We start from the raw sequence: 18,117 nt of genomic DNA, 5'->3' as shown, positions 1-18,117 counted from the left end.
AATAGAACATCACTAGCTAACAGTATCAGGAGTGTACCTATAAAAGTCTCTTGACATATCATAGAGAAGTCATGGTTCACCCTTAAAATATTCCTGCCAAACAAATTGATACCAACAGTATCTTTTGTGCATTTGTGGTATGTGTGTGCTGGGAGGGGGGCGGTTTGAGGAAGGAGATTGTGCCAGTTCTGGGCTTTGAACTAAGGGCCTTGGTGCTGTTACTGAGTGATTTTACTCAACACTAGCACTGTACAACTTGATCTACAAGTCCATTTTCAGCCTTTTAGAGGTTAATTAGAGATAATAGTCTCACAGACTTTCCTGTCTGTGCTGGTTTGTGGCCTCATTTGGCTCATCCCAGGTAGCCAGGATTGTAGGCATGAGCCACTAGCACCCTGTTTTTATGTCTATGTATTACTCTCTCTGATTTTACCTGAGATATTATACTTTTAGAAAATTTTATCCTCCTTATTAGTTATTCATAGCGTTTCAACTTAGCTTGAAATAATTGGTTCTGAGATCTACATCTCCATGGTACAAATTTTTAATAATGAATAGAAGGTATCTGAGTTTTGTTAAAATTCCTAAGAATATTATATTCTGGACAGCTTTTGATCATCACATTTATTTAGTGTATAGAAATGGTAAGATATACTCTTTGGGTATACAGTTATATGATTTAAACAAATATAAAGATTTCTGTAACCACCACCACAAATAATATTACCATATAAAAATCCTTGTGCTTTCTTTCCTTTTATATTCAAACTCTCTTACTCTAATCCTAGTAACCACTGTTCTCTTTTCTGTTCCTATATTTTTGCCATTCCCAGAATATTATATAATGGATCATGCAGTTGACTTTCAAGACTAGATTCTTTCACTTAGCATAATACATTTTACTCATGTCATTTTATACACCAGTAGTTCATTCATTTTCATTGTAGAGTTGTATATCATTGTATGCATTAAGCTTCACTTGCTGAAGTAAATTTAGGTTGCTTCTGTGTCTTTGTCAATAATGATAATGCTGATAATAATGCCGCTATAAAAATTTACATACAAGCTTTGGTAAAAATGTAACAAGTTTATATTTCTAAAGTAAACGCTAATCAGTGGAATTGCTAGCAATCCCATTAACAATCAATGGTAAGAGTATGGATAACTTGGTAAGAATATTTTTCATACAATCACGGAACCATTTCGCATACTTACTACTTACTATTAAGAATTAAAAGTTTCAGTTACAGTGTATTATTGACATCATTTGGTGCTATCGAGATTTAGTTTTCTTACACATTTTAGTGTTATTTTTTTAGAATTTTGATTTGATTGGTATTTCCTTAGGAGATAATGGCATTATTTTCCATTTTTTGTTTTCTCATCTGTATAGTTTCTCTAATGAAGTATATGCTTTTTTTTTTTCTATTTTCTAAGTAGATTTTTTATTACTGTCACGAAGTTTTCAGTTTCTTTAAAAAATGTTCTGGCTACAAGCTCTCTGTTGAATATATAATTTGAAAATTTAAGCCTCTGGTCTGATTGTGTTTGATTTTATTCTTTTGACTGTGTTTTGACCTAGTGAATGTATTATTTTTTATGCTTTACTTTGCATGGACTTACACATTTTTCTATAAATGCTTGCCTATTTTATAAGGAATTTTTCATTTGTTTTATAGATATATTTTAATGAACTCTATAGAAAATCATGTGTAGGACTAGGAAGGTGGCTCAGTGGTAGAGTGCTTGCCTCACATGCATGAGGCCTGGGTTCGATCTCTCAGCACCACATAAGCAGAAAAAGCTGGAAGTGGCTCTGTGGTTCCAGTGGTAGAGCTCTAGCTTTAAGCTGAAGATCTGAGGGACAGTGCCCAGGCCCAGAGTTCAGGCCTCATGACCGGCAAAAAAGAAAGAAATAAAGAAAGAAAGAAAGAAAGACAGAAAGAAAGAAAGAAAGAAAGAAAGAAAGAAAGAAAGAAAGAAAGAAAGAAAGAAAATCATGTGTAAAGGGAAATTTATTCCCACCTTTCCAGTTACTGTGGCAGTTATTTCTTTTTCTTAGCTTATTGCACTGGATAAACCTTTTAGTAAGATGTTGAGCAGTACTTAATGTATTCTTTGATTTAAATTGTCTTTGGATTCTTCTCATTATCCTCCTTGGTTAGTGCTTTCTTTCTAGCCCTTCGTTTTGTCTCCATAATATGCCTATTATTCTTGTTTTAGAAATCTTATTTCTATTTTTGAATTTTACCACATTATGTTGCCACTTTGTGTGTATGTGTGCATGCTAGCATACATGAGTGTGCATGTATATGTGTGGTATAGTGTGAGTATATGTGTGTATCTGTTTGTGTGTGTGTGCACACGCGCACACATGTGTTTGTGTGTTGGTCCTGGGGCTTGAACTCAGGGTCTGGACTCTACCACTTGAGCCACAGCTTCAATTCAGGTTTTGTTTTTGGATTTAGTTGTTTATTTTGGTAGTTTTACTGGAGATGAAAGTCTCACAGACTTTCCTGCCCAGGATTACAGGCTGAGCCATCTCAGCCTAATTTTTCCACTTTGAGATAATTGAATTAATTTTTCTGTAAGCATTATGTTGCAATAATCATATCTATTATGATTTCTAACAATTTCTATAATCATGCTTTTTATGAGTAAGAGTTCTTTTGATGATTTTGTTTTCATGGTAGCTAGGCCTTCTAAAATCCTATTTATCCTTTTGAAGTTCAGATACTGAGGTTTAATTTATATAATATAATCTCCATTAAATAGTATAGTTGGATGCGCAGCTACCAACACTGTTAAGACATAGAATATTCCCATTTCCTTCAAATTTCTTTTTATCTTTTCATCAGTGCCTTATTCCTTACCCCCAGAACCCAGGCCCTAATGATCTGATGTTTCTTCCTATAGAATTAGTCCTACAGTTTGGATGTTGCATGCCCTCCAAATTTTCATATGTTTAAGATGTGGTCCCCAGGATGTCGCTTCTGCAAAGTGGTAAAACCTCTTAGGAGTAGAGTCTATTGAAATAGCCTTAAATTAAAACAGATGTTCTCTCCAAGAGGATTGTGTAACTTCCAAGTTCCCAGTTGTTTTTTGCTCCCTAGCTCCTGATGCAAAGAAAATTTTGTCTGTCTTGTACTCCTGCCATGGTGTCTGCCTCACAGGCTCAAAGTATTGGGAAGGGGGATCAAGTGAGTGCTGAACTGGAACCTTCTAAACTGTGAGCCAAAGTAAACCTTTTTTCTTTGTATAAACGGATTCTTTCAGACTTTTCATTTCAGTGACAAGAAGCTGGCTAACATAGTAAAGTTTGCAGAATGATATCTAAATTGATTTTCAAAGTATGTGGCTTTTGGTAACTGACTTCTTTTACTTTGACACTTTGAAATTTAACCAAGTGATTGTATGTGTCACAGGGTTCAGCTCAATGATTATTGCAAAGTGGAATGATCCAAAGTTTTTCCCCCATTCACAGACTGGACATTTAGATATTTTCCTCAGATTTTGACTATTATAAGTAAAGATGATAGAACTATTCATATACTGGTTATTCTGTAGACTCATTTTTCTTGATCTTGCTTAATATTTTACAGAGGAATCTCTGAGTATTTATGTACTTATATTTGGGTATATATTCTGTAGTAAGTGTATAATTGATGTTATAGGACATACTGCTAATGTGTTTTCATCCCTGCCAGCACCATGCATGAATTTAGGCTGTTTTGCAAATGGATCAGCCCTCAGACTGGCAATCTTAAATTTAGCCATTGTAATGGATTATTAATGATATCACATGTATTCTCATGAAAGTATAAAATATGTGCATATATATACATACATATGTACATACAATCTGTCTATCTATCTATATCTATCTATCTATCTATCTATCTATCTATCTATCTATCTATCTATCTACCTATCCTGGATTTAAGAAGTTAAATCTATTATCAAATATATATATTTTTCAAATCTTTTCTCCCAGGCAATGAACAATGTTTTCACTTTCTGAACAGTGCTTTCTGAAAAATGGAAGTTCTCAATTTGGGTGAGGCACTGTTAGCGCTTTTCTATAGTTTATAATTTTAAATTCCATAAGAGAAATATTGTACTAAACTATAATTACATATATTTAGGTTTTTCCCTGAAGATTTAAGTCTTTATCTTATACATTTAATAATATTATTCATCTTGAGTGCTATATATAGTTTTACAATGTGAGACAGGTGTCAAGATTTGTTCCTTTGTTTGTAGAAGCCAACTTTTTGACACTGTTGAAAGATTTTTCTCTTCACTACTGAAACAATTTGGCATCTGCACTGGATTTCTATCACTTCTGTAACAAACTACTACAAACTTTATGACTTAAAATAATATCTATTCAGTATCTCACAGTTTTGTGGGTCAGAAGTCTGACATATATGCCTGGATTTTGACTGTAATTCTCACAGTGCCAAAATTAAAATTTCAGTGTGGTCAAGGTTCTTTTCTAGGCTCAAATCCCCTTTTAGGCTTAGTGGTTCTTAGAACTTGTTTCTTCCTCATTTACATGGTGCTGTTGTCTTCAAGCTTCATTTCCAGTTGAAAACCAATTATTTTCTTACTTCTTATTTACTATCTCTTTTTTCTGCTTTCCTCATCTTATCTTAATGGCTCAAATAATTCCAAGGTACTCTCCCTAATTTAAGATCAACTAATTAGTACACTTAATCACAGCTACATAGTCCCTTTTATCATGTATTGTAACAAAGCTGGAGAAGCAAACTATAGAGTGCAATATTATAGGATCAGCACCTAACTTCAGCACTATTGTTGCAGTGACCCAATGAGCCATACTATTTTTTACCTTATTTCTGGTTTTTCTTTCTGTTTTATTAACCTATAGGTTTAAAGACCTATGTGTACTTTGTGTCCTAACTATTCATCTTAATTATGATTTTATAATAAATTCTGACATAAAGAGATGACTTTTAGAGTTTGTTCTCTCGAAGATTCTTAAACTATTTTAACTATTTTTCAGGTATAGACATTTATTAATGCCTAAAATACAAAAACAAATTCCTAGAAGTAATTAACATTTCAGGAAGGAAGTACAAAATAGAATAAAATATGACAGAGTGAAACCCACTGAAATTCTAAAATACTGGAATATGGGGATAAGTAAAGAATACTATAAGCTGGGTGCCAGAGGCTAACACCTTGTAATCCTAGCTACTCAGGATGCTGTAATTTGAGGATCGTGATTCAAAGCCAGTCTGGGCAGGAAAGTCCACGACATCGTATCTCCAATTAACCACTAGAAAACCAGAAGTGGAGTTGTAGGTCAAAGTGGTAGATCTCTGGCCTTGACCAAAAAGAGTTCAGAAACAGTGTCCAGGCCCTGAGTTCAAGCCCCAGGACTCAAGACATAGCAGCCTCTGAAGAGAAGTGGACCATCCAGTCTTAATACTTGATTCTGGTAGTTCCCGCTTCTTGTGATATACCAAAAACTGGATGTTTCCAGATAATTCTGGTTGCTGAAATTTGAACAATATTGGCCAGTTAACTGCCTTACATACAACATGGATTTATTGCACCAGAGAGTAAACTACAAGTTCTTTCCCCCTCATCAGTACCTCCCATTAGTCATGTGACAAAGCCAGTAAAAAATAAAATGACCTTCCACAAATGTTGAAATAAGAAACACAGACTGCAAGAACATATTCACTAGCCATATAACAGACAAGGGCCTCATATCTAAGTGGGCTAAACACTTAAAGAGAGATTTCAGTAGACACATGAAGAAATAGTCAACCTCTCTGACCATAAAAGACATGCAAATCAAAACACCATTGAGATTCCACCTCACCCCAGTTAGAATGGCTATAATCTAGAACTCTAATAACAACAGATGCTGGAGGGGATGTGGCCAAAAGGGAACCCTACTTCACTGTTGGTGGGAGTGTAAACTTGTTCAACCACTTTGGAAAGTAGTATGGAGGTTCCTCAAAGGACTCCACATAGAGTTCCCCTATGACCCAGCAATCCCACTTTTGGGCATTTACTCAAATAATCACACAAAAAAGACCATACTAAAGCTACCAGCACAACTATGTTTATTGCAGCATTATTTACCATAGCTAAGATATGGAACCAACCCAGATGCCCCTCAGTAGATGAATGGATCAAGAAAATACGGTATATATCAAAAGCTATCTACATATGGCCATATAAAATTATGCTAAGCGAAATTAACCTCAAGATATGGACACAAGAGGTTTTTCTTTGTTGTTATTTTTTAAGTGTACTATAAGATTTTTTGTTTCTTTTGTATGTTCTTCCCACTGTGGTATATCCCCTGTTGTCACTGTACTTGATTTTGGTACCCTGAATCTTATGTATACATTTATCTAATTTGGAGAGTGGAAGGGGAATTAAAAATGCTAAAACAAGGACCCAGGATGAGCCATTGCAACAATGATACTCACGAGACATTATATTGGAAATGAACTTTACAACTTGCGGGGGGAAGATTGGGGGAGGTGGAGGCAGGAAGGTATAGTAGAACAACAAAGGAGGGGGTACAATGTTCGACAAGAAATGTACTCATTACCTTACTCTTGTAACTGTAACCCCTATGTACATCATCTTTATACTAAATTAAAAATTTTTAAAAATAAGAAGCAAGATGATTGCTTTTCCTACAACAGAATCTGGTAAAAGTTCAGAAAACTGTCTGGAATTTGGGAATCATGGCCCTATGGATGTGAAGTGCCACCTGTCATCTTTTGCTCCCAGGTATGTCAAGGGAGTTGATGAAAGCAAAGATGTTTTTAGAGCTACATACACAGCATTCAAATGTTTGCACATTTCTGGCACATTGGAAAACAATAGAATCCAAAAGGTCCCCATGACATTTTTTCCCAGAGATAAAGGGGGATTATGTTTTAAGTTCTTTATATGTTCGTATATAATTGAATGACATAAATTTCTAAAAATAATCCTCTTGCATATAATTTGTTACATTGATTTCAAAACACCTTCTCTCATGTTTTATCATTATTATTATCATTATTAATCTTTAGGGAGTCATGAAAAGGGTTTCACATCAGTATTTCAGTTGTACTCTCTTTTGTCGATTTAATGGTATTGTTAGTTAAATCTTTTGTCGCCAGTTGACCATTACTAATAGGTAGAAATACAATTGGGGGAGATATTGAACTTGCTAGATGATTTAAAAAAAATTTTTATTCTGAAAATGCTATACAAAGGGGTTACAATTACATGGGCAAGATAATAATTACATTTCTTATCAAGCATTGTTGCCTCCTCCTTTATTTCCCCTTCCCATCCTTTCCCATCTACCCCCCACACTCTCCCACCTCTCTCCCCTCAGCCAAAGTTGTAAAGTTTGTTTTTTGACATAACAACTTATACATCTCATTGTTGCAATGCATTTACCTGGATCCCTATTTAAACGATTTGTTTTTGTTCTTCCCCTCCACAAATTATACCAACATCAAATACAGTGAAAACAGGGGTTATACTGTGGGGGAGGGACATACAAAGCAACAAAGAAATCATCTTATAAATATGTTAGAAACAATTGCACGAAAAAAAAGCATTTGAATACTTATCACGGGGTTCATTTCACCTAACATTAACTTATCTGACCTTTCCTGCTTGTCTCAGACATGTACTAGTTATAGCAAATAAGGGAAACCATGGGACCTATGTTTCTTTGGGCCTGGCTTACTTCACTTAATATAATTTTTTTTCAAGTCTTTCCATTTCCTAACAAATGAGACAATGCCATTCTTTCTGATGGAGGCATAGGATTCCATTATGTATGTATACCACATTTTCTTGATCCATTCATCTAATGAGGGGCATTTGGGTTGGTTCCATATCTTAGCTATGGTAAATAATGCTGTAATAAACATAGTTAGGCTGGTAGCTTTAGTATGGTCTTTTTTGTGTGATTATTTGAGTAAATGCCCAAAAGTGGGATTGCTAGGTCATAGGGGAGCTCTATGTGGAGTTTTTTTGAGGAACCTCCATACTACTTTCCAAAGTGGTTGAATAAGTTTACATTCGCACCAACAATGCAGTAAGGTTCCCTTCTGTACACATTCCCTCCAGCAGTTAGATGATTTATTAATTCTAGTAGCTGTTTTATAGGCAGCTAATCTTTTTACATAAGCAATCATGTTATATATGCACAGAGACACTGTACTTCTTTTCAATGTATATACTTTTTCATACTTTCTTTTTCTCATATACTTGTTATGATATCTAAAGTAATATTGAATATAATTAGTGAGATCAGACATTCTTGCTTTATGATATTAGGGGGAAAGGGATATCTTTGTATATTAATTATAATGGTAGCTACATTGACTTGAAAGATTTTCCTTAACATATTAAATCAAGCGTTTGCAATCACAAACAAAAGTATAATTCCATTAGATGTTTTTTATTCTTCATTTACTTTGAAAAAGTAAAATGTTGTTGGGCACAGGGGTTCATGTTTATAATCCTAGCTACTCAAGAAGCTGAGATCTGAGGATTGTAGTCCTAAGCCAGCCCAGGCAGGAAAGACCCTAAGGCTCTTACCTCCAATTACCTACCAAAAGAGCCAGAAATAGAGCTTTGCCTTCAGTGGTAGAGCACTAGCCTTGAGCACAAAAGCTCAAGGACAGGACTTAGGCCCTGAGTTCAGGCCTCAGGACTGGCACAAATAATTATTAATAATAGTAATAGTAATAATAATACTGCTAATAATTTGTCTTAACCAAGTAAGAGGTATCTCAGAAACACAGGATTGTTTTAGCTTCAAAACAGTCATTCTAATTTACTAGGTTAAAAGTTTAAAAAAACAAAATAAGCATATTATAATTGCAACAACTGAAGAAAATGCTTTCACATAACTTAGTCTCCATTAGCAGGATGTTGTAGAAGTACGGAGTGTACACACTAAGAAGAATCAGGAAAGTCTCAACTTGTGAAATGTTACATATAGGCATAAATTGATATGTGAACATTTTGACAAGGATATTTTCCTTTATTTATAAGAGAAATTACTCAGGAGTTTTCTTTGTTTATAAGAATGACTCTTATAAGATTCTTGTTTTTCATAGAAGATCATATGTTGTGACACTCATGCTGTCTTATTAGATACTCCCTCTTTCTTATTTCTAGAAGTGATTTATAAAACTTGTGTATTTTCTGTTTAATAAAATCCACGTATGAAGCTATCTATGTTTTAACACAGCGTTTAAAGGCTTAATTATTTCAACTATTAATTTGGCTTCTTCAATGGATATTCAGGTTATTCAATAGTTGGAATTATTCAAGATAATTCAGTTTTCTTATCTTGAAAAGAAGTTTGTAGTTAGTATATTTCAAAGAATTTATGCTTTTTCCTTTAACTTGTCCAATTCATTGTTCTAAATGACATTACTTTAGTTTGCTTTTCTGAGTTGATATTCTCTTTCTTATTTGTGGTATTATCAGTTTACTTGTCTTTACAAAGGATTTTGGTCCGTATGATTTTCTATTAGTTTTCTGCCTCCTTTTTTAGTAGTAAATTCTCTTGTTTGCTTTATTTTTTGCTTAATTTTCTTTTTTGTAAGTTTTTTTTTTTTTTAAAGAGAGAGTGGGTTACAGTAACACATGCCTGTGAAAGAAACAAGTAGGAGGATCTTGGTGTGAAGCTGACTTGAGCAAAAACAAGCAACTCTTGGAGAAATGTCTAAAGTAGAAAGGACAAGTGGCACAAGTGGTAGAGTCTCCACATAGCAAGTGTGAGGCCATGAATATAAGCCCCGGAATGGCCAAAAAGTAAATATGAATATTTGACTCAAAATAAACAGTATTGGTACAATTTTTGTTCTAATCACTGTTTTAACTAAGTCCTTAAATTTTTATTATATCATATGTTCTTATTTTTAGGAGTTAACCATACATTGTGACCAATAATTTTGATAATTTTCCCTTTTTCTATGGTTTATTTAAAAGTACAGGTTTAATTTCTACTTATTTAATGATTTACCATATAATTTTACGTTAGAGGGTTTGTGAATATTGGAGGAATTTTTCAGATATCTTATTTTAATGTAGTAAGTGAATATATTTTATGTAACTTTAATTGGATTGAGATTTGGTTAATGGACCAGAATATTGTCTACCTTGGTGAGCATTGCAAGTGCAATTGAAAGGGATGTTTATGGTATAATTATATCTATACTCACAAAAGCCAGTTGGTCAGTGATGTGGCTCTAGTTTTTCTGTTTCCTGCTGATATTTTTATTTGTGGTTTCTTTCAATTAATGCTACCTCTACTTTCAATTCTGCAATAATCTGCTTTATCTTTGTTATTTTCCTTGTTCTAACATGTACTTCTGTATACCCATTTAGTTCTGTTTTGATTAGTATTTGCACAATATCTATTTCCAATTATTTCAACTTAATCTAAGTTTCCCAATTTTCTTAAGTGGCTTTTATATAGACATAATATAGTAGTCTTACTTTTATATTCAATCTGAAAATGTCTTTATTGAAAATTTTAAACATTTATATTTCAGGTAATTACTGATATACTTGCACTTACAACTACCATCTGCTTGATTTCTACTCATTCAATTGCTTCTTTGTTCTTCCTTTCTTGTTTTCCTGCCTTCTTTTGGAGTAATCAAGTATATTTTGATTCCAATTGGTCTTCACTATTGGAGTACTTGCTTCTTTCTTTCTTTTTTTTTTTTTAAAGAGGATTAGCAGAAGCTGGGTGACCTTGACTCATCAATGTAATCTGAATGCTGAGGTCTGATGGATGGAGCATGGCTTAAAGCCAGTCTATCTACAAAAAATCCAACCTCTCTTTAAGTTATTACAGAATAACTTTGATAAGCATATATCAATTTATATATGTATATGTTTATATTTTAAGAACAAACTTCAAATTCCTGTTACCCATAAGTGTTTTTAATGCATAGAGTTTGAATTAATATAAAATACTTAGGGCAGTTTTATATTGAGAACAAAATTGAATAAAAAATATATAGGATTCTCATTTACTGCATCTTGACATTCACACAGCCTCCCTAACCTTGATCAACATGATCATAAGCTTTGGTTTTTTCATGATTTCATGAATTTCACTTCTACTTGTAATTCTTACAATATACAACCAATTATTTTTGTTTGGACTTAGTTACCAATATTTCATTTTGTTCTTATCGATATTTTATTTTGTTCTTATCAAGTCAAAAAATGATATTACATATAATTTCATGAATTTATAAAGATATAGGTATATGTACCAACAACAACATAATAATATAGAACAGTTCCATTAACACTGGAATTGATTGTTATGTGGTCATTTAAAGTGAGTAAAAATAAGTACTGAAATGTACAAGACACTATGTTGAAAAACAAACTTTACAATTTAGGCAAGGGAGGGTGTAGCTGTGGAGGTGGGAGGGAAGGGATGGTAAGGGAAAAACAAAGGAGGAGGCAACAATGCTTGATAAAAAATGTACTCATTACCTTGCTCACGTAACAGTAACCCCTCTGTACAGTATTTTCACAATAAAAAAACTTATTAAAATAAATACTAATTATACTTATTAAAAATAAATAAATACTGACTAATTAAATAAATACTGATTAATTTTAGCAAGTTTACTTCTCTTTTTGTTGTTTCATTTAAATTTATTTTTTAAAATGTTTTTATCCATGCTTGATCTAGTCTGAGATTCTTCAATTTATTTTTGTTTATTTTATTTTTGTAGTTTTGAGTGATCGGGTATGCCAATCAGATACTCTGAGCCAAGCACACAGGCCTTCTGGAATTTTCAATTTGTCTTTGTCTTTTAGGAATGTGAAATTTTCTTGTTCATATAACTTCAAAGGTAGATTTAATTCTTTTTCCTTTCCTTGTGTGGTTTTAGTTATCCGTACATCTTTTTTTTTTTTAAACCATAACTCTTAGGTGATGTATTCTGTTTGGACCCTTTAGGTCTGTGTATATCAGTGAAACTCTTGTTTGCTGTACATTATTTTAGAGGAAAGGTGGTTCATGAATGAATGGTGAATGAATTGCTTGTATCATGTATAATCATAGAGAGGTTGGTACTCCAGCTACAGAATCAATGCACTAAAGAAGGAAGAAGAGATAAAGAAATGTCCTCTCTCTACACAGATTCAAATTTCCTGTCCTTGCATCTAATGGCTGAGGCCCCCTCAACAGCAAGCCCAGGTGAGTGAAGGTTTAAATTATTCTTCAGACAATGAGAGCTGTAGAGATGTGTAGGGAATGGATGGAAGAGGCAATAGAATTTCCATCGTTCTTTTTAATAGGAATGGGCAAAATAATAGCTAACAATAGATTATATTACTCTTAACTTGGCAACCTGTCCTATATAAGATTTATAGTTACTGATTTTCCAAAACTATTATTTGCTCAGATTTCTTTGTAACTCAATATTCTTTTTTTTCTTTTCTTTTTTCCTTTTTATTTTTTTTTGTCAGCTGTAGGGCTTGAAGTCTGGTCCTAGTTCTGTCCTTGAGCTTTTCAGCTCAAGGCTAGTGCTCTACTTCTTGAGCTAGAGCGCTACTTCCAGTTTTCTGGTGGTTAATTGGAGGTAAGGGTCTCATGGACATTCCTAATTGGACTGTATTTGAACCAGGATCCTCAGATATCAAACTCCAGAGTAGCTAGGATTACAGGATTGAGCCATTGGTCCCCAGAAATATTCTTTATTTTCCTATGTAAAAAATTCTAGTTGCTAAAGGCATTTCTGCACCAAATTACCACAGACTTTTTGGCCTAATGCAAAACAAATATATTTCTCACACTTAGCTGCAGTCCTTTATGCACTCTAGTGTCTGCCTTCATCTTTGTACTCTGTCTCTGTGTGGGCATCATGTCCTCTACTGTCTTCCTCAAATATTACTTTGCTTTTTTAAAAATAAGGCCACTGACCTTCCTAGATAATCTAGGGTGATAGCATCTCAATAGCCTTAAAATAGTTAAATCTGCAAAGAAGAATTTTCTGGATAGAATAGTATTCATAGGTTTTGGGGAATCTTTCATGAATATCTATTTTGGAAAAAATTTTAAAGAGATTTAGAGTGATTTTACATCTACTTTGATAATTATGTTAATATTGGCTTTTATCTTCATTAGATGTTTTGTCCCACTTTGTTTTTACCCACTTGACATATAGCAGGAAATAGTTTTTAAAAACCTTACTTCATTGTGTTTTTATTTATCCTTGAGTCTCCTGTAATTTCTTCTTTATTAATACTGATGGTAATTTTTGTGTTGAAGAAATGTTTATTTTTATATATTCATTGTGTATTCACTTTTTAAATTTTTTGTTTTTTTATTGTCAAGGTGATGTGCAGAGTTACATAAGTAAGGTAATGAGTACATTTCTTGTCAACCTTGTTACCCTTTCCTTCAATTTTCTTCTACTTTCCCTTCCCCAATTCCCCCATAAGTTGTACAGATCATTTCCTACATATTGTCTTGTGTATATTGCTGTTGCATTGGTTCCCCCTTGTCCTTTGTCTCACCATTCTGTTGTTGTTGTTCCCCTTCCCTTCCCTAATTCCAGTAAATGTATATACAATACCAGGGTACCAAAATCAAATACAGTAACAACAGATGATATACGATAAGTGGAAGAACCTACAAAAGAAACAAAACATCACATGGACACAAGAAGTTTTTCTTTGTTGTTGTTCTTAATGTGCATTCCACTTTTAATTGCTACTTATTAATGCTCTACTTATGATTTTTAAATTGAATCCATCTTTCTGATACTGGTATTGTAGTTGAATTTGTTCATTTAGCTATCATTGTTCAATCTTTAATATGCAATTAGTTTTTACTTTGTTCTACACTCCCCTTTAAACATATTGCAGATAGTTTTATATTTTGATCAATATAATATATTTTAATATGTGCATGCAAGTCATTTGTATTTGTTTATTTGACAGGTAAGTTGACTTGTCAAGTAATAGTAAATAATTGACTGTAAGTATTACATTTTCTGTTTTTCTTTATTTTGGTGCCAGGTCTGGGGCTTGAACTCAGGACCTGGAAATGTCCATGAGATTTTTTTTTTTGCTCAAAGCTAGTGTTCACCTCTTGTGCTACACCTCCACTACTTGCTTTTTGGTAGTTAAATGGAGATAAGAATCTCATGGATTTTCCAGCCTAGACTGGCTTCAAATTGTGATCCTCATATCTAGGCATCCTGAGTAGTTCCAATTACAGCTTGTGAGCCTTTGGTGTCTGGCCATTTTCTGTTTTAGTATATCAGGTGCTGTTCATATGACTTTATACCTTATCCATCACTTTTGTGTTGGTCTTGCTTCTACATTTAAATAGCATAAATACTCACTGACAATACTATTCTTATAAGTTTTCAATTATCTTTAGTCTTCTTGATTAGTTGGCCTCTGGAAGATTTCTCAGAAGATCATAAAACTACATTTCCAATGTTTTTTAATACTTATAATCATTTAGAGCCTTTATATTTATATTACAATTCTATTTGGTATAAAATACTTAGATCACTCTTGTCTTAAGAATTGCATGGTGCTGGTTGCCAGTAGCTCACACCTGAAATCCTACCTACTCAGGAGGCTGAGATCTGAGGATCACGATTCAAAGTCAGCACAAGCACAGAAGTCTGTGAGACTCTTATCTTCAATTAACCACCAGAAAACTGGAAGTGGTGCTGTAGCTCAAGTGGTAGAGCACTCAGTTTGAGCTGAAGAGCTAAGGGACAGTGCCCAATCCAGAGTTCAAGCTCCATGACTGACAAAATATAAATAAATAAAAAAGAAATTGTATGACTTTTGTATGAATTGTACTTAACATGAAATATTGATTTTGCTTAAATGCCAAAGTGTTCTTTTTTTATTTTGTTTATTTACCTCCTTAGAAATTGTCTTACTTTTTATTATTTAGAGCACTGAAGACTGAACCCAGGGCCACGGCAATTCTAGACAGGTGATTTCTATGCCCCGAGGCCTTTTTGTTTTTAGTTTCTTTTTGAAATGTTAGCTCCCTAATTCTGCCCAGAATTGGCCTCCCACTTCTGAGACTCTTGCAAATGTCTACCAAATAGCTTAGATTACATATATAGAACACCATCCATCCAAACTTCCTTGAAAAGTTTAATACTCAGAAATTTTTCTACACCAAAGTTTATTTTGATTCTTGAGGTGCAGTTCAATAGTAGAGCACATGCATATCATGAGCTATGTTCTGGGTTTGACTCTGCAACACAGGTACAGGAAAGAGAGAGATTGAAACAGACTGAAAGACAAAGAAAGCATTCAAGCAAGCAAGCAAGCAATCAAGAAAGAAAGAAAGAAAGAAGAAAACAGATGAGAAAAGAGGAAAGGAAGAAAGAAGAAAGAGAGAAAATAAAGGTCTTTTAATGACCAATGATGAGGAGCATATTCTTCAATGTTACCTTTAAAGATCAGGCTGGAGCTGGGTATGGTGGAATGAGTCTGTATTTCCAGTGTGTTTGAGTTATTATGGTTGGTGAAAGTTTGTTTTATCATGTGGTTTTCTATTCTTCAATTCATTGAAAAATATTAGCTCACATTTTTCTTCTTTGTGAAAATTTTCAGTATACTGTTTTCCCTGTTCATTTGAATGTGTCCTGTATTGTTTTAATTTAGATTCCTTATCTTTGGGTAAAAGGAATTGTTTCTGTACCACCTTTTGTGAATAATTCTGGGGAAGGATCTATGGCTGTGTTCCAAGCTACCAGAAATTTTACAAAAGATATAGGAGTTGGTGTGTAAATTTTTTAAAATCCAATATACATCACACACAGCAAGCTCTAATTTTCCTTCTATATTACAATAATTGGTGCCTCCAGAAGTCTAATTGTTTTGGAAGTCTCCACAGTGCCCAGCTTTCTTTATATCACAGTAAAAAGAGTCCAGAGAAGCTTTTCCCACAAAAGCAATTCCACTTCATTTCTTCTGTGTCCAGCACTATCAGATGGGCTTATTTTGGAAGAGTCTACATTTTCAGGCTAAGAAATTACTCTCCCAATTGTTCCCATAGCTCATCTCCTATGGCTTTCAATAACCTTTCAGCCTACTTTTACTTTAGAATTTTCATTGGATCTTATTTCCTCTAGTGATAAATGTTGTATGTTTGTATTTGCATGTTTGTATTCTGTTCTTCTACTTGCTTTCAGATGATTTAAAATAATATTAAAATACCTGAAAATAAATGTAGTTTTTATGTTTTATTTTTATTATTATCTTTAAATATTTGTACAAAGGTGTTGCCATTTAACAAAGCAGTTTATGGATACATTTTGAGCAGTATCACCCCTTTCTACATTCTCATCCATCCCCCTATACACCTCTTCTCTCACTCTTCTTAATTTTGTAGGATATTGGATTCTTGATTGTATTTCCCCTCTCTTCTCCTTTTCATTCATCTACCCCTTTCCCTTTGACCCCGCCCCACCCATTAGAGTACTCACTTCCTGGTGTTTTATTTTGTTGAACTTTTGGATTTCTAAAGAATTGCATTATTTGAGAACTCTCTTGAATCTACCATATTTCAGTTAATAATTGTATATAATTGAATACCACCCAACATATTTACTAATATACTTATAAGCTAAATCTAACTTCCATATATAAGTGAAAGCATGCATCTTTTATCTCTCTGGGCCTTATTTACCTAACTTCATATAATTTTTTCCAGGTTTTCCATTTCTTTAAAAATGGTATATTAGGGGAGACTGGAGGAAGATGGCAGAGGAGAAGCCGGAGGCTAAACAAGCTCTCACATAGAAAGCAGTTTTAGTGTTCCAGTGAACAGTCCTAAGCTAGAGAATCACACCAAGTGTGCCATCACAAAACAAAGTTTGGCCAGAGAGGGTAATCCAGGCAGCTTGGTCAAGTAGACAGATCTGAGCACTTGCCTGTAGCTGTGGCTAGGGCAGCTGTGGCGGCAGCCACAGCCACCATACCAACAGAGAAAGTCCAGGACAACGGCGCCAGACACGGAATGCTGAGCAGATTCTAGTCACTACCAGTAAGAACTGACAAGGACCAGAAATCTTCATCTAGCTGACACAGACCAGGGACAGCCCAGAAACCAAGAATGTGGCATGAATAGAACCTTGACATCCTCACTCCTTTTCATGGAGTCACGGTGGAAAGGCAGCTCATCCCCAGCCACCAGAGAAAATCTCCATCTTTGATACTGACAAAGGCCAAGAAGAGTAGCTAGCTCCAACAGAGGCTTTGGAAGGAAACAATTGGAGCCATTAGCAGGCCACAGGAACCTGACCTGACTTGCAAGGCTCAGCTCCACGCAGGGGAAAGTCACCCTACCCAGGCAGAGGGAACTTTGCCCCAAGGAGTGACTTTCTTCATTGGGTAAACAGAGCCAGAGGTTGCCCCTCCCAACAGCAGCCTACACAAAAAATTAAAACTCAGTAAACATAAACCCTGAGAATGGCTCCAGGCTGGGTTCTGTGAATGTCTCAGGAGCTAGCCTCTCAGGGAAAAGCTACTGTTTGCTGAAAGGCCACAACCCTATCCAGAACCTATCCTCATCACAGCATCTCCAAACTAGAGGAAACAGCCATATCACAGCAGATCTCCCTCCCACTGAACTAGCCTGGGAGGAAGATCACAAAGTCCTGGGTAAGGCAGAGTTGTCTGCTTGCTCAAACAAGCCAACTTAAGAAACCAATCAGGCCACAGGAAAACCAAACACCACCAGCAGACCAGAGACTTCAGCAAGAGACTGGTTATAGACACAGGGAGATACAAGATTTTCCTCCCCCACCTAAAAAAAAATCAAAGAAATGTTTTCTACTTATTTTTTATTATTTTTAAATTGTTTTCTATTTTTTCTTTATTTCTGTCATAATTTTATTTTAGGAGTGTAGGTGTGTGTGTGTGTGTGCGTGTGTGTGTTTGTGTGTGTGCTTTTTTATTTTTTAACTCTTCTAACTTGTTGCTCTTTTTATTTCTTTTTCTTTATTTTTTCTGTTATCTTCCTTTCTTTTTTTTGCATGACTTAATTGTTGTTCTGCTCATCATTGATTATTAGAC

The sequence above is a fragment of the Dipodomys ordii genome, unplaced genomic scaffold (assembly GCF_000151885.1).
Source record: "Dipodomys ordii isolate 6190 unplaced genomic scaffold, Dord_2.0 Scaffold9, whole genome shotgun sequence".
Classification (NCBI taxonomy): domain Eukaryota; kingdom Metazoa; phylum Chordata; class Mammalia; order Rodentia; family Heteromyidae; genus Dipodomys; species Dipodomys ordii.
Note: the sequence above shows the minus strand (reverse complement) of the source record.